Source organism: Balaenoptera physalus, assembly GCF_965194825.1.
Source record: "Balaenoptera physalus genome assembly, chromosome: 6".
In the NCBI taxonomy this organism is placed as follows: Eukaryota; Metazoa; Chordata; class Mammalia; order Artiodactyla; family Balaenopteridae; genus Balaenoptera; species Balaenoptera physalus.
This window is the reverse complement of record NC_138885.1, coordinates 110,623,386-110,645,851: the sequence shown is the minus strand read 5'-3', so window position 1 is coordinate 110,645,851 and position 22,466 is coordinate 110,623,386. Positions and strand designations below refer to the sequence as shown.

The 22,466-nt window shown below is 44.8% G+C and overlaps 1 long non-coding RNA gene and 1 pseudogene across 2 annotated transcripts in view; one reads left to right on the top strand and one right to left on the bottom strand.

The window, feature by feature from the left end:
- LOC309662635 overlaps positions 1 to 22,466 on the bottom strand; it is a 930,148-nt gene that overhangs the window by 488,642 nt on the left and 419,040 nt on the right. The window lies entirely within an intron of this gene.
- LOC309662957 (protein lin-28 homolog A pseudogene) lies at positions 19,282 to 20,212 on the top strand (annotated as a pseudogene). The gene has a single exon. The product of its transcript is annotated as a protein lin-28 homolog A pseudogene (transcript).

Sequence of the window (22,466 nt, the reverse complement as noted above, 5' to 3'; positions counted from 1 at the left end):
CAATAGCATTTAATTCCTATTCATGATAACAAAAGAGAGCTTTTTTTGCAGAATAGGAATAGAGAGGAATGGCATTGACCTGATAAGGGATATTCATAAGGAAAAATAATCAAACATAACAATGGTGAAACTTTGAAGTTCTTTTCTCTAAAGGTTACCAGTGTTATGCTCAGTTTTTTGAAAAGGTATTTCCTTTATAGTCAAGAACAAGGCACAGATAAACTCTATCATGGCTAATGTTGAATACTGTACAATGGCCATGAAATTAAAGGACAAAATTGGAGGCATGTGTATCTTAAAGGAAGGAATGACATTTCCCTTTCTAACAGTCCATAAGATTGAAGAAAAGAGAATTATGAAGAGAATTCAAGACTTTCTACAATGATCCATAAGAGTTAAGCTCAACAGATGAATGTATTCAAAATAAATATACACAAGAAAGCATAATTTGTTATTATATTCCAGAAAGGGCCAGTGATAAAAAAATACCATGTATCAACAAAATATTATGTGGCACCTCTCAATAAGCCTAACATCTACTAGATATGTAAGGCCTTTTTAGAGAAAATTACATAATTGCTGAATGCATAACATACATAAATGGAGGTATATACCATGGTGGTGAAGTCTCAGTATTCTAAAAAATGTTAATTTCCCCCAAATTAATCTATGCATTCAGTGAAATATTAAAATGTGTAGAACGGGTGAAAGTGAGGCTAACATTTTATATGGAAGTACAGGAGTCCAATTTAAGCAAAGGAACATTTGAAAAAGCAGAACCAGGAAAGTCAATTGGCTAACCAGACAGTAGACTTTCTTTACTTCTATAGTAACTAAGTTAAAGTAGACTCAGTGTAAAAATTCAGAAATGTTTGCTCTGCACACATGTAGATTGAGAGCAGGTGGGCTTCAAATCACTAGAGAAAAATAGAATTAATTTCTACCTAACGTCATAGCAAAGATTAGTTTCAGATAGATGAGTGTGAAAAAGAATTTTTTTTCACAAGAAAATATATGTGGAGATGTGTCGCATTCTGAGAACAGGAAGGCTTTCTCCAAGGTTTACCAGTTGCCTCTTTAACCCTTAGCACCAACCACATGAGGCAGGCACACGTGTGGCCCCACTTCAAAGACAATTAAATGCCTCGCAGAGTCTCAAACTGACTTCCCCCCGAGGTCTCAGAACTCAAGGGCAGAGTTTGGATTTTGCTGAGACCCCTGACTGACTCAAGGTTTTCACCCAACATGGGTGCTGCCCCTCCTCTTCCTTAGGTTTCCTTTTACACAGTCATTTCTGAGGACAGATGCTAGAAACCTACTGTAAAATCTGTCTTCTCTAGAAATCATACCACGCATGCTTTTTGTTCTCTTGTTCTCAAAATAGCCTTGAGCACAAATCAAACTCTGACTGGGCTTGACCTGTATTGAACAACCATTAAAATTCTGTGTCTTTCCTCAACTTCCTTGGCTAATTGTAGAAGAGAGAACGCATTCTCCTTGCAAACTCACCTGCCAAGCACCCCACTCCTGAGACTTCTTCCTTCTCTTTCCTGCTGGACCACAGCTCACAATCAGCATCCTTGACTGCCTCAAAACTGTCCATCTTAGATTACAAAGTCTAGGTTGCAGAGACTCTGTCAGCTGCACCGATTTTGTACAACGATGCTACAGATTCATTAGTTCCATGGCCTCGTTGATAAGGATAACTCCATGAGCACAAGACATCAAACTCCACTTGCGAACACCTTTATGAGCACTTGCACAAATTATTCTGCCAGCTTGACAAGAGGAAGACTGGATGAATTCGTCTTGGGCTCTCGTGTAATTGAGCACTAATCCCATTTAACGCTGACACTAAATTCTGCCCTCAAGGACTACATTTCTCCCTGCAATTGCCAGGCATGTTGGAGTGCTAAGAGAAAGAGCACCAAGTGGAGTTTTGAGAAATGAGTCCAAATCCACACTCAGCAAGCATTGAGTTAGTGTGACTCTGAGTCAGTGATCTCAAATGTCTACACTTCATGATGCTGCTGGTGTCTTATTTACCTTAACCTGCTCTGCTCATCCAGTCCTGTTCCAACCGGTAAAGAGCTTGGACACCATCACTCTTGTCCTCAATAACAACAAAAAAGTGAGTAAGCTGAAAACCCATGATTATCTTCAGCTGCATCGAAGAACTGAGGTCACAGGAAAAGCCCCACCCCTAAACTGGAGAGACTGGTAAACACAGAGAATCACAGCCAAATCCACTTACAAGGATCAGAGTCACTGCCGCAGCCGTGAACTGATGGGCCTCCTTAAAGGTCGACTGGCAAATTGCTGGGTGCTGAGTGTGGACAAAATCAGGAGTTAGAAACTCCTGGGGCCCAGCCTTGGGGACCCCACACTTTCAAACGTTTTACTTCCAGGAAACACGTTGTCCTCAAGGTGAAGACAGGAGAAAATCCACCCATGCTTCCACCAGGAGGAAGGGGAAAGTCTGCCATCAAGGGAGACTGATTTGCTAGAACATTACGTGACTTGGGGGAAGGGCAATTAGACATGTAGACATCTGTGGTCTCTGCCAGCCTTTCTGGTTTATATAAGGGGGAGGGGGGCAAAGGTTAAGACATTCTTCTGAAGGTCACAGCCCAGGGACACTTACAAGCCTGAGATTTGATCATAAAATTGTGGACTGTTCTTCTCCCTCCCCACACCTGACCACACACCAGCAAGGGTGCAGTGAAACAACAGTAGGTCACAGCTGAAAGAGCTTCAAGACACTGACTCTATTTAAGAAAGGATTTTTAGAGAAATCCTAATATAATAGGGGAAAAAAATGAGATTAGAGAAAACGGAAACCCCTGGCACTGACAGCTATGCGAACAGCAAACACAGCCCAGATTCTTGCCAGATTAACATAAAACTTCATGCTGAAAGCCTGATTACCTCCGCTCCTCTTACCAAATACATCATGTCCAGCTTTTAACCAAAAATTACAAGACATGCTACAAGGCAAGTAAAACCACAACCTGAAGAGAGTATCCGAACAAGACTCATATCACTTTAGGGTGTCATGCTGGCCCTGCTACGCCCCCTATAACATTTCATGGGTATGCCACTTATCCCAGTTATCAATTTCTGGCTTTGCATCTGCATCCATTCTTCACTGCCAGCTCTGCAGCGATGGAGCTGGTTACTCTCAGGACCTCTCCCGTTCAGCTGGCGTGATGAGAAGCTCTGTCAGCAGAAGATGTGCGTGTAAAGATGTCACAGGAGAGAACTCCTGCTGCCAGTGTCCTTGTCCCCACAGTGATCCACAGCCACCCCCCACCTCTGCAGGAGACCCTCCAACAGTAGCAGATCAAAGAACACTTTGTGAAGGGGTAGAGAATGCTGGCAGGTGATGGGATGTCCCAGGTCACCAAGACACTGCTGGATTTAACTCAGAGGAAAAACTTCTATGCAGGCAATCTTCTAATATCTGTGGAAATCCTCAGGAATGTGACAGACACATTTTAAAGGGCAAGTTACATGCCTGCATCTGATGGCGTCCAGAACTTCTTTCAAATAGTTAGCAACCTTCTAGATGAAGACAACAAGGAAAAATGGGAAGATGCACAACAGATTTATCTGGGCTCAATAGTGTTAATGCAGGTGATTGAAGATTTTATACACGTTGTTGGAGTGGGGATGATGGACTTTCACAATTCATACTTAATGACTGGAAATGCAGTGGTCAGCATTCAGAAGCTTCCTGCAGCCTCTGTTCTAACAGACATCAACTTCCCAATGAAAGGATGAAAGGGCATGGTTGACTGGGCAAGGAACTCAGAAGACAGGGTGGTCATTCCAAAGAGCATCTTTACTCCCATATCATCAAAAGAATTAGATGAATCATCAGTCTTTGTTCTTGGAGCCGTCCTGTACAAAAACTTAGATCTAATTTTGCCCACTCTGAGAAATTATACTGTCGTTAATTCCAAAATCATCCTGGTCACCATAAGGCCTGAACCCAAGACAACTGATTCGTTCCTGGAGATAGAACTAGCTCATTTGGCTAATGGTACTTTGAATCCCCTTTGTGTGTTATGGGATGACTCAAAAACGAACGAGTCTTTGGGAACCTGGTCTACCCAGAGATGTAAAACTGTGCTTACCAACGCATCCCATATGAAATGCTTACGTGATCGTCTCTCTACCTTTGCCATTTTGGCTCAGCAACCTAGAGAAAGAATCATGGAATCCTCTAGTATACCTTCAGTTACCTTAATTGTGGGCAGTGGCCTTTCTTGCTTGGCCTTGATCACCCTAGCAGTTGTCTATGCAGCATTATGGAGGTATATATGCTCTAAGAGGTCCATAATTCTGATTAACTTCTGCCTGTCTGTCATCTCATCCAACATCCTCATCCTGGTTGGACAGACCCAGACACATAATAAGATAATGGTGGACACCCAGGAAGATTCAGAGAGAGAACTTCTCCCTACAACCTCACTACCAGGTGATAATGAAAGCAAGCCAAGTCTAGATTCAATCAGACAGTCTGATATTTATCAGATAAACAGCTATTAGCAAATCAAGAGCAAAACCTGTTCTGTAAACTCAATGAAACCATGAGTCTCTGTCATTTTAGATACTTTGACCACACCTTGTATGCAACATTCACTTAAGGTGGACATAGCAATACTCTAGAGGCAGGCTTCTGTGCCTTCAATCAGCATCTTTCAATCAGAAATCCTCCTAATCGAGGGTCTGGATACAGAATGATTGGGGATAAAACTATGGGCCTCACCTCTATGAGGTACAGGTTCAGTGGAATCTTCCATGCAGTCCATTTAGACTAAGAAGTGTTTAACTACATTAGCTCATCTACATATCCTTCAATGCCTTTGTTTTCACCAAAGGGAACCCATTGATACATCCACCATAATAATTGACTAGACACTAGTTCATCAATAAAGACCAATCTCCTATAGTCAGTTTGATAATAATTGAAGTGTTGATTGTGGATACATCTACCTAAATCAAAAGGACTTGCAGTTGACTCTGCAAGACTCTGGGGTATGATCCTTTCAAATACAATGCCAGCTGACTGCCTTGTTCTGTGCGTTCCTGGACAGCTCCTAGGATTAAAGGTTAAACTAACTGGCACATATATATCAATAGTATCATACTGAGAATACCAAAGTGTTATAAAATAAATTATAGACATCCTTATTTTGAAAAATAATAACTAAATGTGAGAGGGCAAAGTTAGACACTAACTTTAGTCCCAGGAGACCTAGCAAAAGTCCTCATTGACAGATCAAGGAAGCGTCCCAAATTATTTCAGATGTGCAGACATTTCCTTATCACTCTTTAGAAGGAATTTCTCTCATAGTTCTTTATGTATGGACCACTGAATTACATAATAGGCCTGTGTCTTTTCATTCAATCTTGCAAAAAATAAAAAAACTCTGTGTTGGAGCACTTTTTAAAGTCACATAATCTACAAAGTTTCCTTACTACATCCAGTGCTTATTTATCCTTTATCAAGTGTTGTTATGTTTTTGTTATGTAGTTGCGTAGAGATAATTGGTAAAGATGGGCCAAACTAGAAGGCTGTGGTTATTCTAATGGAAGATGTTCTTGTGTTGTCAGAATTGTGGGTTTTTTTTTTTTTAATAAAATCTTGAATTTTAATACTTTAAAAAAAAAAAAGATGTCACAGGAGGAAGAGGTTTCTCCCTCTCATTCCAGAATTCCACTTCTTTTCGATCCTACTGTATAGCTGCCAATGGTGTGTGTATGGGGGTCCAGTTCTTCTGAATCATGTCAAGTGTCAACAGCGTCCCAGGGAGAACGCCCCATAGGTTTCAACTGCACGGCCACAGTTCCCAGGTTTCCAGGGGCCCCCAGGAGCCCTGCAGCGTGCTCCCCTGCCTCAGACATCAGGCTGAGAAGAGTAACAAGGAAAAGAGAAAGAGAGAGTCTCGTTCAAGGTTTATGTAATTAATCTCTTAACAAAGTCAGGGAGGATGTTTATTTCTATTTATTTTTTTCTCTTAAGAGTATTGTTACATTAAAATTCTTATGTATTAGATAAAATGTATATAGATATTTGTATATTTGGAACTATCCAATCTAAAGATCATTGTCTGTTTTTTCACTAATACTATGTTAATTGGAGAATTAACAAACATCCTAATCAAATATTATGAGTTTTCTATAATCTTTGATTTAGTGATTAGGATGTACTTTAGTGGAGATTCTTCATTCAGTCAACAATGTTGAACCTACTGTATTCAAGAGACTATAAGAAGTATCTGGGATGGTGCAAGCAAAGGAATCACACAGGTATTTCACAGGAAAGATAGGCGTGTTCTCGTTGGGCAATTAAGACACTTACGTGCAAAAGTGAAATGTGAACTAGAAGGTGATCATTTTCCAGAAGGGACACCTGCCCACCTAACAGGAGGTCTGTCATGGTCACACGAGGAGTGTGGTGCAAATTGTATGTGAGCTCAGCACGCAGCTCCTGGCACTGTGCCCAGGACTTGACAAACCCTAGTTTTAAACTCCGTGGTGGATACTTTCTGTTGCTATTTGACTGCATCAGTGGAATGCAACTTGGTTCCCTTTGCTCCAAATGGCAGGTAAACTTCCAGCAAGGTCTGTGACTTGACCTCCCACACACCTGGCCTAGAACCTGACATTCAAGGCTCAGAAACTCCTTCTAAACCAGTTACATAGTTATGTTAACGTAGGTCAAGCCACGTTCATTGTATAGATCTCATATGTTAACCTATAAGAACTGTGCTCTACTTATCAGTTATAACAGAATTATGTCGTATAGTAACTTTTATCTTGTAAAATCCATCTTGTTGTCAAGTAACGACATTCACATTGCAGTCTTCTAAATAGCAGTTATAAAAACAAAATCTATTTAAAGCACACGTCTTAGCTGCTGGGTGTATTTCTTCTGGTTCTTCTTCTCCTCTTTGTCCAGGACTAATTAGTTATTCTTTGAGACATATAGGTGTTGAGGTCTCTTTCTAAACAAAGAAGTTCTTTCTGGTGGGGGTATTAAGAGCGTAATGGAAGGAGTGTGTCAGTTCTCAGGGAACCAGCAATTACTTACGAGACACCTGTGGGCCCGAAACCCGCCATCCTGTGCAAGAGTGCTCTTTCCAGACCACAGAGGTGAGGCTGATGGGCTGAAAGCAAAAGGGCACAGTGATTTATTCCAGTAGAGCTTTCTTTTTTTAAAAAAAGTTATTAAATAAAACTCTCAACTCTGAGAGTGACATTTCTAAAGAACCAAAGGAAAAGAAAATGTGAAAGAAACAACCAGACATGCAAGTGACATCCTCTAGAGCATTAGCTTTCCCGAAAAGATTAATCAAAACTAATCAGGAGAAAACCAAGATACACAAAGTGCTGTTTAAAACCTGCTACCAGTTCTAAGTAAGAGGTAAAGCTGTGCATGGCAATTATCAAAAATGCTTGAATTGATATAAACATTTTAGATATTGAGCAAAATGTATATGTATATTTATATACACACATACACCTTTATATGTAATGTGTGTGTATGTAGAATATATATATATATATATACATACACATATGTATATATTGAATATACATACCTGTGTCTGGTCAAATGTATGCGTGTAATTACAAGTATTAAAAATGCAAGTGTGTATAGTGTGACTAGGACAATTGATATTCATTCAATAAATATTGAGTATTGAGTCAGGTACTGATTTATATGGGGCATATATTTCAAAAGGCTTCACAGAAGTAATGATGTGACTACATGCTTCTATTAAAAAATCAGCCTCATAAATACACTATCTGATTTCTTTAAATTTGCATTATAATTTTACACTCTGCAAAAAGGCACTTTAGTTGATCCTTCGGCAAACTAATGGAAGGCCCAGTTGTACAGCTCTGGGGTTTGACTGACATCATTAGAAGCCCGTTTGCAAGTCCGACTAAAATTTTAGTCCAAAGAAAGCGTAATCTTCCTGAAGATTGGATGAATAAGCATTCTTCCAAAAGGAGCTGGGAAACAGGAGACAGGACTCTGTCAGAAACTCCGCATCATCCGGGTTTAAGTCCTTCGCTCAGTGTCATGGCCGGGACATCCCAGGACACAGCGGCAGCAGCGGTCCCTTTGCCGAGCCGGGCTTTGGGGCTGTTCTGACTTCACTTTTCATGACAATTATTCCTCCTGTTAGTGGGTTTGCACAAATGTTCTACGGAAATCATGTTGAAGACTTTGGTCACAGGCTGTGCTGCAATTTGAAATGAAGAGGATCATCTCGCGTTCCTTGAGAGGCTTTCGCGGAGGAAGCAAGCCCTGGGGGAGGAGCTCACAGAGGGAGGAGCGTCCTCAAACCCAGCTGCATCCGAGGAGCTTCCGGTGAAAATAACGAAAGCTGCTGCTTTTCCGCTGCCCCGTGAACAGTCATTTAAAGATAACACCGATAATACTCACATCGTGCCCTTTGCAGTAAAATTTACACTCTTATGCATGCTCGTCCGGGCATTGATTTTTGGCAAAAGATCACAAATTGTCAAGGTTTAACTTTACATTTTTTAATGGTTTCCCAGGTATGTGTTTATGGGATGTTGCTGGCATTTCTAATTCTCATCCATCCAGGTGTCTACATTTTGAAGGGCCCCACTCATATTAATTATTGAAATTGTTTTTAATGCCGTCACTGTCTTGAACTTTTTCATAATTTTTGAACAACAGGCTCTGCATTTTATTTTGCACTGGGGCCCTGAGATTGCACAGCTGGGCTTGGGGTGGGGGGAGAGGGGGGGGTGTACACACCTGCCTCCTGTCCTGCGTGAGGCTCCTCCCCGCTCACCTTCCTGTTGGTTTCCGTCCCCGCATCAAAAGACAGGCATGCGGCCTGGACGCAGAGCACCTGGAGGGCCCAGGACACACCTGGTGATCTGAGGACACAGGAGCCCAGGCAGGTGAGGGGGACAGCAGTCTAACCAGGTGAGCGGGGTGACAGGGGCAGAGATGCCACCTGGACTCCTTGGTCCACAGACATCACCCTCTTCCCGTCCCTCTCTCCTCTCCTGACTTGTCTTCCCGCAGCAGCTGGGCTGGTCAGAGCTCAAAGTGCCGGCCAGGCTGACCTTGGGCACCATAAATGGAGGTGACACGAAACCAGGCCTCCTAGCTGCTGGTGGCTGAGACACCTGCTGAGGACGGTTCCTGAGAGCAGGCAGGCTGCCCGTGGGCATCTCCACCTGGGGACCAGAGACAGGCCCAGGGCCAGGGGATACAGGACGGCCACGACCTGGCCTTCACTTTATTCTCTGGCAGGAAAACAGAAACGTGATGAAAGCTCCCCAGGCCTACAGAGCTGCCTTTGGTCTGGGGTCCGCAGGGTGTAGGGCCAGGTGACTTGTCAGCTTTCTCCCCAGAGAACGCACAGAACAAGTGTCCTGCCCACAGTCGCGTCTAAAACGCAGAGATTCAAATGCTTCTGCTCAGCTCCGTGTGCGTGTGTGTGTGTGTGTGTGTGTGTGACCACAGTGCCAGACCTGGGAATCTGGAAATGAATCTTTTGGTCCATGGAGTCGTCGGTAATGAGAAGCTCACAGGAGTGTCCCCGCCGGGCGGCTGGTGACACTAAGTTAAGATGGTGAATGCTGGTGACACAGTGGGCCCAGGGTGGACCAGTTTGTCAAGGAGTCTTCACTGCTACTGCTTTCCTGTCAGGTTACGGAGCCTCCACAGAGGCGGAAATCAGTTTCTAAGTTGAATTAGAAGAAGATTAATTCGGGTCAATTCACATGAAAACTAAGGAGAGAAACTCCCTGGTCTGAGATGGTTAGAAACACGAGGCTCTGCAGGCAGGTGTCCCTGTGAGCAGGTGCATCCATGGGCTGGGGACGTGCTGGGGATGAGGCGGGGATGGGGACAGAGAGGGGACAGAGAGGGACAGAGAGGGACAGGGGGACAGAGAGGGGACAGAGAGGAACAGAGAGGGGGACAGAGAGGGACAGAGATGGGGTGGCGATGGGCTCTGAGGAAGCACCGAGGGAACGTCAGCACCTGATTCCAGAGCAGAATGGCAACGGCTGCAAACGTCATCAAGGAGATTCATTCTGAGTTGGGATGTGACAAGAAGGCAGGTACACTTACGGTTTTAGTTCTTGATCGTGGTAAAAGGTTAATTTGCCAGATTTTGCTGTGTTGTCGGAAAGCTAATAGCATTTGAGGAATGCTGACATGGGGTGTGGAAATCTACTGTAAAGGGGGTCTTACCATACTCTTCCAGGAAGACTGATTGATTGATTGATCGACTAATTTCAGTGCCTGTCTAGGAGAGGTGCAGGGGTGACTAGGGCTATTTCTGCTCTGTTCTTAACAGTTGAAAACGCTTCCTGGCTTCCCCTCACCCCTAAGTCCACTCCATCCCCTCCGCTCTGACCAGCATCAGCTGGAGTCCTGGTGGGCTCTGTCCTGTCCCAGCCAGACCAGGGCTCGAGCCAGTGTGCAAGGCTCTTCATAGAACAGGACGTGAGGGGATTCGCTTGGGCGAGCCTTTGACTGGACACCGGCTGCCTGGACTTGCTATCTTGGTGGACAGGAGCCGATGCAGAGGAAGGGAGACATCTGGACGGCTTTCCCATCACCAGCCCAGGAGGGTCTCTGCCCCCTCTTGTCACTGTGGACACCAAGGCTTAGCCCATCTGAGGGGAGAGTGACAGTGACAGGCCCCCGGGGGGAGTGGGCCAACTGTGACATTACATTTCATTATATTCTGCATGGAATGTATGTGCATATGTGCAGGTACATGTCACAGGTTATGCTACAAATAAGCAGATAGATCACAGTTTACCTACTATGTTATTGTTACCTTTTTGGTATCAACCCCCTGTTTACAGAATAACGTAGTTGTGTCTCATCTGACTTGGACATCAGCCCTGCCCAATAAAAATGTAAAATGAGCCCCATATGAAATTATAAAGTTTCTGGTAACCATATTGAAAAAGTAAATAAAAGCCAGGTAGATTAATTTTAATATATTTTAATCCAGTGTTTCAAAATCTTGTTTAAGCGTGTGATCAACATAAATATATCCTTAGATACTTAAATGGTCTTGGAAACGTGGTTGATCTGCCCGCTCACCCCCGCCTGGACCAGCACACAGGGCCAGTGATTGTGTCATTCAGCTTTCCCCCAGAGACCCGAATTTGTGCTTTCAGGTGGTTTGCCTTTGAGTGTCCTGAAGCTGAGCCTCAAATCAGGACAAACTGCTACCCATCCGTCCAGGGAGGCCCAGCACTGGCTGATTGAAGGATGGGGCCACACGGAGGGCTGTCCTCAGCCTCTCTTCCTGCCCCCGAGGGCCGCCCGCACGGCCTCAAGTGGACACTGGAGCGGCTGGGGGCCAGGCCGTCGCTCTGCATGTCCACTCCTCCACAGGGCGTGCTCCAGGGTCACTACGTGAGACCCACAGAGCTTCACCCTGCGCCCCTTTCCTGGACGTGACTGCGGCCCCCCGGGATCCAGGGTCATCTCCTCTCCAGTCGCTCCTCCGCAAGGCGAGGCCCTCCCTGGGGTGAGGCCACAGGACAGCACTTTCCCTGCCCAGCTTCACCAGCATCCCAGGCTGACCCATTTGTGGATCCAGCCTGGGTTTTATCTTCCATTTGGCTGCTGGTAGAAAGCCCACCTGGGGACACAGGTGTGTCCTGAGAGGGACTTGTCAGTGCAAAGAGGTGCAGGGTTTCGAGTCGCCTGTCCAGGGCGCTGGCTTATGATCTGGACCTGCCCCTGCCCCTTACTGAGTATATAACTTCCTGGTAGGAGGTTCTGCTCTGTTCTGCCCCAGGGGCATCACTGGGCTCTGACCACACCCACCTCAGGACAGGCGGCTCCGGGCTCATGAAGCCTTGTGTGTCCAGGACCAGGTGCCCCGTGTCCACTGGGACTCACTTGTCAGCGGGTGAGCCGCTCTGCCCTGACGCCCGTGGACCGCAGCCTGGGTGGGCCTCCTGGCCCCTCAGCGCAGCCCTTCTGCACAGCCGCCCCCCCCGGGGCCCGGCCTGTGCAGCAGGGCCATACGCACCCGGGGCCAGTATCAGTCACTGCATTAATTGTCACCATAGACTGGTAAGGCTTTCTTGGTCAACTGTGGGAGCCTGTTAAAATTTCTGAGTGGGAAACCTAGAATACACGTGACCAGGGCCTAGTGAAGATGCTCTTCTTGCTTTAGGACCTGTTAGAGTCAAATGAAAATATTCGGAAGGGGATGGAGAGAGGCCAGAAGAGCCGGTGCAAGTCAGAGAAGGAAATGCGGAGCCTGACGTTTGTAGTATCTGACTAATAAACAGCAATCCGATCATCTTCTCATTTCTCTTTTCTTTTTAATCTTCAAAACCGGTAATAAATTTAATCTTTTAAAAAAGTGAATGTACAATTATTTTTACAAAGTTTCAGAGTCACCGGTTATGAATTAAAAATAAAAGTCTCCGTAGCCATCCTAGGTGCCCGCGTTGCCTTTGGCGACTTCACCAGCTCCCAGGTTCCACCGCCCCCAGACCTGAGACACGGAAGTTAATTGTCAGCTGAACCTCTTCGGGAGAACAGCACCGCCAAGAGGGAAAGTCCATCTGTTGAGGGTGGTGCGGGGGGCAGCCGGCTCCTGAAAGCGGGTGTTCATCTTTTCATAAGGCTCACGGTCAGAGCAATGGGAAGGTTAGCCAGCTCTGACAGACCTGCCTCCACCCTGGGAGGGTCAAAGGAAGCGCCATTCCTCCTCCAAGCTTGCAGAAACCTGCAATGGCAGCCTCGGGCGGACCCCAAGTCCCTTCCCTGACCCTGACCCCTGAGCTTGGGCCCAGCCAGGCCCTTATTTCTGAGAATGTAATTCGATCTATTCTATTGTTTTCAGTTTTGCTTACCGCCTCTGTCACTGTGTTGACACGCCCGGGCGAGTGTGCGTGTTTCACTGTGTGTGGACCTGGCACTTTCCACTTATATTCAGATTGGCTCATCCACAAAGGCTTGTGATAGGATAGGATTAAACAGAAAAATCAGGCACTATTAACTTCTTGTCTTCTTTGTTTCTTTCAAGAGCTCCTATTTTCTGTCGACCAATTTATCTCGACTGGGAGGAGTTTATAAATATTTCAAAGACATAAAATAGACCCCAGAGCACTCTCTGCAAGGCTTTCACAGAACTTATCATAACAGCCACGTGTGCCTCCTCTGAACCCCATGAAAAGAGATAAAGCAGCTCCCAGAGACGAATCTTCCTCAGTTTTAGCTCTTAACCATTCACTTCGCTCATTCTTAACCCCGGTGTTAAGAGCTGTTCTGAAAATAGAGTGTCCCCCTCTGCACCTGGCTTCTCTCTCCCGTTTGGAGATTTACTCGCTGACAAGAAGACCTTGACAGTCGTCACTGCTCCACCCGCCCCGGCCGTGGGATCTGGGGTGCATCCACCTTCCATCAGGCCGTGAAACTGCAGTGGGCTTTCTTGTACCACCTCCTTCTCACTTGGTGACAGTTCCCTCGGGACAGGTTTGGGCACGCAGGCGGTGCCATGTGGCCATGTGGCTGTGTGGTCGGGGTTTCCGCCTGCTGAGACCACGACACCCTTAGCCTTCGGGCAGCTGGAGGGAGTGGCCTCGGGGGTGCGAGGCCGGGGCTCTGCCTGGCAAGGCTGTTTCTTTTGGACGCAGGATCCATGCAGACCCTGCCGTTCTCCATCAACGACAGTGTAAAACAGGTGCAGGAAGCGTGACTGCAGGCTGTAACTTTACAAGCATCCTGGCTGGGTCTGAGGATACCTGTGTCTCCACTGGTTTGTCTCCAAGTGTCCGCTCAGATTTGTTCTAGCAGTTTCCCTGTCTCCAAGCAAGGTCTCATCAGGTGTTTCCCTTCTTGCCAGTCTGACTGATGTGAAACGCGCCTCCCTGGAATTTACACATCCCTGATGGCTGGGTCACACTAAGCCACGATACCAAAGCCATGTGGTTGTGTGTATTACGGTTACCTTCTCTCAGTCTCTGGCTTGTCTTTAAATGACAAGTCACTTTGCTTATTATGCCTTTGGCATAAGTATTTAAGATCAATGTTACCCAGTCTTGTCCATAATTTCCTTAATCGATTGTTCTCTTTGGGTTCTTTTTAAAAAGTCTTCTTACTCAGATCATGAATATGCTCATCCATGTAATTCCAAAACTTAAAATTGTTTTCCTTTCACTTGAACGCATTTTCTCTATGAAGAACTTATTTTCGTGTATGGTGTAGAGGAGAAGTAACTTCATTTTTCTCATGTTTAACCCACTGTCCCATTGTCAGTTCATCCATGAGTTTTATTTCTCTTCTGCTATAAATACAATATCCGTACATGGGGATGTTCATGCCAAAGCTCTTCATTCTCTTCTGTTGAGTTTTGTTTTTCTCTTTAGTGTCTAGAACTTTGATATTTGGAAGGGATTTCTGGCTTCCCTTTTCTCCTTGGTGGTCAGCACTGATTTTCTATTCTTGACCATTGGTATGAATTAAACATTCACACTGTTATTGGGACTGGTATTGGGACGGGCAGAAGGTCTGCATCCCAAACACCAGAGCACAGATCCTCTCCTGAGGACAACCTACTCTCTCATTTAGCTCCTGGGGGTTTAGCCCCAGGGAGGTTAGTGAAATACTCAGTGTTATTCGTTCACCTCATGTGTTGAATATCTAGTATGTGCCATCTAATCCTGGAGATACAACAGTTGACAGAGGACCCATTTATCTGTTCTTTCAACAAGTAATTACGTAGAGCTGATTTTTGTGCCAGGCACAGGTCAGGGATCTAAAATCTATGGCCAAGTCCAACATGACAGCTGGTTTTGTAGTAGAGATGTTTTGGAACACACTTGTGCCCATCATGTATTGTCTTGATGGAGGACGTGATCTAATGAGGGAAACAAGAACCTCAGGACGATCCCACTCAATGGTAAAAGGCTTTTGGGGCCAGTGGGTGCGTTGGACAGAATTCCACACTTACTGAGACAGCTCACGATCAGGAATGGACATCCGTGTGCTGACTCCCTAAGTGTGCTTTATAGGGATTTTTTTCCCTCTTATTCGTGTAGTACCATAGCTTCTGTATTTTGGTTACCTTTATATTTAGTTAATTTTTGGTGATTTTTTCTTTAATTTCAATTGAACGGAAACTCATTTCACAATTTTAAAAGCCCAGCATAAATTCAGAATTCATTTTAAAAGACATCTCAATCAGTTGAGGAATGTTAGTTTACTCAATAAATGTAACTGGGATAATTGTACTTCAGTTTGCGGAGGTGACCCCAAGACCACCTGGGATGGCCCAGTAGAAGGACCACGGGACTTAGGGAGCTCAGGACTGTGAAAGGACAGAGATTAAATTCAGCAGAGGGAGTAGGTCCAGGACCAAGCAGGGGGACCAGGCAGGAGCTTCCAGGCGCCCCTCCCTTGGAACCGCGGGAATGCTGGGTTCTCCCAGCCACGTGGATGGGGCGTGATGTGCTGTCCGCGTGGAGCCGGCCCAGCCTGGGGTCGGGAACGTGGGGTCACGCGGGGCAGGCCATGCCCAGGGCATTAAACTCAGCTACCGGGACAACAGCCCACAGGCAAAATGCAGTCCCCGTAAACCAGGTTAACAGGAACTTTCTGATTGAACTGGTACTACGTGTGCCAAGGGTCAGTCCCGAGACAAACCTCTGGGGAGAGTGTGCGGGGTCTGAGCAATCCCAGACTACAAGGTTCGGGGGGAAAATAAAGTAGTATCCCTATTTTCACCCTTTCACAACAATAACTTGAAAATGACTAAAACTCTAAATGGAAAACCAGAGTATAACTATTAAAGTTCTACTAAATACAGAATGACATTTTAAAGGTGTAAGGTGATTATGGCTCCTCTGAATATGAAATCAAACCAAGTAAGTCATTAAGAAATATACCACATCGTTGAAAAAAATTAAAACTTTGATAGAGATGAGAAACAAAGAGATTTGTAGAAAATATTCTTAAAATATATAACAGAAGAACATGAAAATAGTGAATTTCAAAACCTACCTTGAGACCTCACAAATCAGTCAATAAAAGATCAGCCCAAGCAGCGGGCAGTGGACAGAGCAACACCTCCCTGGAGGAGGGCATCCTACCCACAACAGTGACTCTATTTACAGATGCGCCTACAGGGCTGACCCCAAGAGGGTTATCAGGGCAGGTCCAGAGCAATCACACAAGTCCATAGGCACAGAGAACCTTCCCTGGGTCTGCGAGAGAGAGATCATGACAGAGGAGGAAGGGCCCCTGCAGGGAGAAGGAAGAGGGAAGACGTGTCCATAGAACAGGGATGTGGTCCCGCTGGAGGCTCAGCCCTTGCCTGATGCCCAGCAAGGAAGCAGCTGCAAATACCTGAGTTCCGCGAACAATCCATGAGCCAGGAAACCTGATCGGTCGTCCCCGAACCCCAGTGAGACCCAGCTCAGCCTCTGACCTACAGGGCTGCAGAAGGTAAACGGGTGATGCTAAAGCCACTACAGTTTTGGTAGTTTTGGCAACAAGAGAAAACTAACTTTCTAACACACAGAAGAAAAAAAAGTGAGCTTATAAACACCTGAAAAGTCACTCAATTTTATGGGAGGTCCTGCAATTCCAAATTAAAACCATACTGAGCTATGATTTTCCCCACATTGGTTAAGAAAAAATAGAAGAGTGACAAACACAGCTTTGACCAGGACGAGAAGAAATCTGAAACTTAAGCACTGTTTACGGGAACTTAATATGGTACCAATGCTTAAAAGGTCAAGGTGGAATTGTCCATCAAAATTTAAATCCCGCACAACTAGAGAGAAGCCCATGCTGCAACGAAGAGCCCACGTGCCGCAACTAAGACCCGACACAGCCAAAAAATAAATAAATAAATAATAAATCTTTAAAAAATTTTGAAATCCCACACATAATCTGACTCAATAATTCTACTTTTATAAATTCATCAGGCAAATATATTCCTGTAATTTTGAAGATATGTATACATAAGGCTGTTTCATGTTATCATTACTAATAGCAAATTTTTAGGAAAAAAACTGTTATAAACTGGTGATATGTTGGCAAAATTGTGTAACAATATACAATGAAAAAGATTTAACACTCTGAAAGTGTGTTAAAGAGCTGTATGCGCTGAATAAGAAGTTTCTTGTGAGAAGTGAAAAAAAAAAAAAAAGCAATGAAAAACGTAGACGCAACACACCCAAGACGATGTGTGACGTGATTCCACTATTTAATGACGCATTTGCACACAAGGCACTGTCTCCAAGGGCTTTCGTCGGAGTCCTTGGTAAGACTAGATAAGGAACCAAGAAACACCCGCCCCCTGCACGTTACAAGTTCCAGGAGGCCAGGTGGGTCCCAGGGCCCGGGACCTCTGACTTCTGCTTACTCCAGGCTGTGGGCACCCCTGGATGATCTCATCAACTGTAAGAAATACCTGTGGTTTTGCAACTGGAAAGCACAGGGTTGGGAATTTCTACCTCTAGAAAAAGGTGTACCTTTGCAATAGAAAAATAGGATATTATAAATATTAAACTATAGATACGCTATAATTTTTATTCTAGAAAAAGAGCTTCTTATCTAAATCCATAGTAACTTTTAATGTAAAATAGTCCCTAATGTTTTGGTACACTTGAGCTATGTTATTTAATCAAAATATTAATTACGAATTAGCTGATGTTAGTTATTCATCTAAAGAATATTATATTCTGTGACTTTAAATAAAGCAAGATACAGAAGAAATATTTATGAAAAGTACTACCCTTAATTTAAATAGTAAATAAAAGAAAATCTCCATTTTAAAGGGCATATATTTTGGTAATTAAAAACATATATATATATTTGAACACTCTTTCCTAAGTATTTTATTTTTATGACACCTCTGGAAAGATACTCTTTTCCAGCAGCACATAGAATTAATGAGAGATAATAAATTTAAAGTGCATTATTGCTAACTGTGGTATGTGTTTCTCTTTATCTTTCTCACCTCTCTTGGAACATTCTTTATTTTAGTCTGTAAGTTTTCTCTTACCTTCCCTTTTTTTGTTGCTGCAGCTGTTGTTTTAGAGTCACAAGTAAACACGCTGAGCGTAAGAAATACGACAGCACGTGTCATTTACACGAAGCGCTTTGTGACTTCATCTTTTTATTACTTTCTGTTTCCTTGAAAATTTTTCTCATAAAAACTCACAGGATATTCTTAGGAGAGGTCTGGAAAGTCAGAATTCTCCTGGGTACATTCATATCTCTTTCTGCTTCTACTAGAAATAACTTCAATTTGAAGTAGATTATTTGCTTTCACAACCCTGCAATTTTTGTCTTGGAGCTAACAGTCTTCAGGGCGTGAAGAAATGTTGAACTTAATGGTTAAGTCAAGGACCTTGGTAAACACAGAGTGAAGAATGATTTCATTAAAATCTGTTAATATGAAGGCTTCACAAGGAGTTCCCTATTAATACTTGTCTTTTGTCTTTGGGTTACTCTGCTTTCTTTCTGTTCAGTTTGTTTCAAATTCATTTTTACAGTTCATAATAATGAGTAAGTAGCAAAATGGATCAGCAAAATGTAAACTGTGGTACATGTGAATTAAAGTGAAAAGGAAGAGATGGCCAAGCAAACTTTAGAAGATGGGGTCCCCTGTGAGGAGAAGGAGGTCTGTAATTTGACCGGACGTGAATATTCAGGGGTGTTGGTAACATTCAGTGTCTGACAGTGTAGACAGAGGAGAGGCAATTTCCTTGTTTGTTAACTAAGCGGGTTTACCTGGTAGAGCGTGTACACTGTATAGGCGTGTAAGATGCAGCTGTAAGAGGATAAGCCTGGCCATGCTGTGAAAATGACAGATAATTTCATTATACACATATTTTATTTGGGGCACACAGGTGTTCAATAAATGTGTGGAAGTGATTAATAGAATTTTGGAGTCTTGGCTTTTACTGTGACTATGAACTTTTAAGATCTGGATGATTAATATCATTTTCATAACAATTAAATTATCTCCTGTAGTTAAATTGACAGTATTTTTCCTCTGTGTTTGTCTGATATATCCTTGTAATTAAAATATGATAGTCCGGACCTCAAATACCCAGAACAGTGCAAAAATGAAATTGTGTCTCATGCATTTGAGCTGATTAGTTGAGAACATTAATTAGCTTAAAACAAAGGCACAACCTTTGCCTCCGGACTTGTCTGGGGCCAGCAGCCGGCCGACCTGGGGCCCGGGGCCGCGGGCTCAGCCGACTACCATGGGCTCTGTGTCAAACCAGCAGTTTGCAGGTGGCGGCGCCAAGGCGCCGGAGGAGGTGCAGGAGGACGCGGCCCGGGCGGCCGAGGAGCCGCAGCTGCTGCACGGCGCCGGCATCTGTAAGTGGTTCAACGTGCGCATGGGATTCGGCTTCCTGTCCATGACTGCCCGCGCCGGGGTCGCACTCGACCCTCCGGTGGATGTCTTTGTGCACCAGAGTAAGCTGCACATGGAGGGCTTCCGGAGCCTGAAGGAGGGTGAGGCCGTAGAGTTCACCTTTAAGAAGTCTGCTAAGGGCCTGGAATCTATCCGAGTCACCGGCCCTGGTGGGGTGTTCTGTATTGGGAGTGAGAGGCGGCCCAAAGGGAAGAACATGCAGAAACGCAGATCAAAGGGAGACAGGTGCTACAACTGTGGAGGTCTAGACCATCATGCCAAGGAATGCAAACTGCCACCCCAGCCCAAGAAGTGCCACTTCTGCCAGAGCATCAACCATATGGTAGCCTCGTGTCCACTGAAGGCCCAGCAAGCTCCCAGCTCACAGGGAAAGCCAGCCTACTTTCGGGATGAGGAAGAAGAGATCCATAGCCCTGCCATGCTCCCAGAGGCCCAGAATTGAGCCACAGTGGGTGGGGGCTATCCGTTTGTGATCAGAAAGTTTTGAGGAACAGGTATCAATCGGCAGAGTGGAGAAAGTTGGGGCAGGGTGGGTAGGGGCAGCTGGCACTGCCGTATATCTCAGGCCGGGGGCCAAAGCGTCACCCCCTCTTCCCTCTTGGTGGGGGGGAAGGGGTGAGGCAAAGAAACTCCAATCACGCTCTATCCAAATGCACGTGAGGGCTTTGGGGGGTAACCCTCCCTGCATGCTTTATCTGAGTCTCCACCCCCAGAATCTCCAGCTTTTGAAAGTGGCCTGGATAGGGAAGTTGTTTTACTCTTCAAGAAGGATATGGAATAATATTCCCCATACCAGAGTGAAAAGCTTAAGCGTGAGACCAGATCGATGGACCCAGCCCACAAGCCACTACCTGCTGGGGGAGGAAATCTCTCAGGGGTAAGGCAGGGTTGTCCGCATCCTGTCTCCTCACAACCTCCTCCTGGGATAGAGTGCTGACAGAACTGTCCCAAGCAGTGGGTTGTGATGATAGGCAAAAGGGGGGTTGAGGGAACAGCTGCAGACCTGCTGCTTCTAAGCTCATTCCCACCCCGTTCTGGGCCAATACAATTTTATTTATTTGCTCCCTTGGATGACTGTACCTTGGGTCCCACTTTCTCCAGGATGCCAAGTGCACTAGCTGTGTGCGAATGACGTATCTTGTGCATTTTAACTTTTTTTTTTCATAATATAAATATTCTGGTTTTGTATTTTTGTGTATTTTAATCTAAGGCCCTCATTCCTGCACTGTGTTCTCAGGTACGTGAGCAATCTCAGGGATAAGTCGGCAGCAGCTCCGGGTCTGCACAGCGGGAATACTTTCTGTTGCTCTATCACCAGAGAGAACAACTATTTGGAGCGTATAGCCTATTGAACTACCTCATTTTTGCCAATTAGAGCTGGCTTTTCTGCCACAGTGTCCTCTTGAAACCTCTCCATCTTCAATGTTTCATGGGAGACTAGGTTTTAACTGGGTTGCCCCATGACTTGGTCTCCTTCTACTGAAAGATTGGAAATTGGTCTGAACAGGAAAAGGTGGTACAGAGAGGTTAGGAGAGGCTGGGCCAGGTAAAAGGTGCAGAGAGGGGAAGCCAAGATTAGGCAGAGGTCATCTGGATGTGTGATAAAGGATTCCTGTTCCAGACCTCTAATCCCAGGGCATAGGACTCGCTTTACATACCACGTCCATCCTTCACTGGATTGGGCTAGGCCTAACATACACAACAGGGTGTATTGTATGTGTTTTTGTAAAAACTGTGAGTTGGTAAGGACAGGTTTTAAGAATGATACCTCTGTACCCATCTTGAGCTGCCCAGGGATGGATATATGAAGCAAGGACAAGATCCTTAATCTTTAACAATTCTGGACTTTTCCTCCTTGGTTTCCAGAGAGACCATCAGTGATGGCTTCTTTGTGGTTCCCAGAGCCAGTGTCCTGCCCTGCTGCAGCAGTAATTAGTGTCATGGTAGCTAAAGGAGAAAAGGGGGTTTCGTTTACATGCTGTGAGATCACTGCAAACCTACCTCACTGTGTTGTAACGGGGCAAATGCAATAGAACGCATTGGGTGATGTGTGTCTGATCCTGGGTTCTTGTCTCCCCCAATTGCTGCCCCCCTCTAGTTATTGTATTTGTCTGGGCTTCGTAGGACTTCACAAGTAGCTGATTTGGTGATTGCTAGGTGGCCTAGTTTGTGTAAATATAATGTGTTGGTCTTCTCCATGTTCTTTTGGGGTTTTATTGTTTACAAACTTCTTTTTATATTGAGAAAAATAGCCAAAGCATCTTTGACAAAAGGTCTGCGCCAGCCAAAAAGATCTGAAACATAAACTTGGGGGCCCCTCTTCTTGAAGTGGGAGGTCTTGAACTACACTTTCTTTTGTGTTCCCCCTCCCCTGTTTCCTATTTTGAACAAGATCTTCTGTCCTAAAAACTGTATTCCTACCCCCTCTTCTTTTCCCCTTCGTGCCCCCCAAAATAGTCCATACACCTATATGTTTAATTTGTGGGGTGTCTGTGATTAAATGATTTGTGCAAAAATCCTGAAGAAGCTAAGAACTCACCATCCCTTGTTCTCAATCTCCTGAGTCATGACCATCCCTTGATTTGATTCATGCCAAACAGACTGCTGTCTTTGGATGGATTAAAACCTACTTTAATCTCTAATCCTAGGGTAGAGAGGAGCAACGAGGGGGCCTTCCATGTAGAAGGTGGGGTTGGGAGACCACGAAAGGAAAGATGAATGTATAGCCAAGTCACTCAGGAACTTTTATGCAGGTGCAAGAAACTTATGTCAAAGTGGCCACAAGATTGTTTAATAGGAGACGGACGAATGTAACTCCATGTTTACTGCTAGAAACCAAAGCTTTGTGTGAAATCTTGAATTTATGGGGAGGGAGGGAGGGTGGAAAAGCATGTACCTGTTCTTCATCCCTTCCCCTCATTACTGAACTGCAGGAGACTGAGCCCCCTTGGGCTTTGGCGACCCCATCTGGGCAGTGTTTATTTGTTGGTTGATTTTGCTGTGCCAGGT